Source organism: Ochotona princeps, chromosome 8, assembly GCF_030435755.1.
Source record: "Ochotona princeps isolate mOchPri1 chromosome 8, mOchPri1.hap1, whole genome shotgun sequence".
In the NCBI taxonomy this organism is placed as follows: Eukaryota; Metazoa; Chordata; class Mammalia; order Lagomorpha; family Ochotonidae; genus Ochotona; species Ochotona princeps.
In genome coordinates, this window is record NC_080839.1 from 45,128,924 (window position 1) to 45,129,885 (window position 962).

Sequence of the window (962 nt, forward strand, 5' to 3'; positions counted from 1 at the left end):
CTCAAGGATGTGTGTCCCTGGAACCCTCCTGGAACAGCACGTCGGGTTCTTGGCTCCTGGTTTCAGCCGAGTGCAGCCCCATATCAGATGTTGGGTGCATCTGGGGAGTGAACCAGTGGGTGAAAGATAGCTCTCTCTCTCTTTCTCTCTCTCCCTCCATCCTTTCAAGTTAATTCGTTAATTTTAACAAATAAATTAGGGGGCCTGGAGTGGTAGCCTTGTGGCTAAAGTCCTTGCCTTGCACATGCTAGGATCCCATATGGGTACCAGTTCGTGTCCCGGCATCCCAGCTTTCCATCCAGCTTCCTGCTTGTGGCCTGGGAAAGCAGTTGAGGATGGCCCAAAGCCTTGGGACCCTGTACCCACGTGGGAGACCTGGAAGAAGCTCTGAGCTCCTGGCTTCGGATTGGCACAGCTCCGGCTGCTACAACAGCTTTGGGAGTAAATCAATGGATGGAAGGTCTTCCTCTCTGTCTCTCCCCATCTCTGTATATCTGACTTTCCAGTAAAAATAAAATAAATTTAAAAAATGGCTTCTGTTGTGAGTGGCACATGCAGAGAGGCTCTGTGTGCTCTGTGGGCTGAATCGTCATCAAGAGATTTCGAAAGCATAATATTTTGGTTCTTGGGCAGCTGGTGATCATTGGTCCTAGCGCCCTTAAAAAATAGATAAATTTTTTAAAAAGAAATAAATTATGCTTCTAGCTGGATTATCCTGAAAATCTTCACATGTGACTACTGGGTTTTTACAGTGCCGTGACCCTGTAAATCTGTATTCACTTCCAGAGTTTTCCAAAGAGGAATGAAGAAAAATCGTGTGGTATGTGGGAAATATGTTGGGAACTCTTGAAACACAACATTACCTCTGTGCACATAGCCAAGACTTTCATTTAAATGGGGCCAAACAAGTTTCTCTGCTTTGGGTTTTTCTGGACCTTAGAACAGGGCTGGACAGCGTGACT

General features: G+C 46.2%; 1 non-coding gene across 1 annotated transcript; it reads left to right on the forward strand.

The window, feature by feature from the left end:
- The first annotated feature begins 525 nt into the window (after positions 1–525).
- On the forward strand, positions 526–660 carry LOC118760777 (U11 spliceosomal RNA). Its single transcript, XR_004996984.2, has one exon. It is a non-coding gene; the product is annotated as a U11 spliceosomal RNA (small nuclear RNA).
- Positions 661–962: the final 302 nt, after the last annotated feature.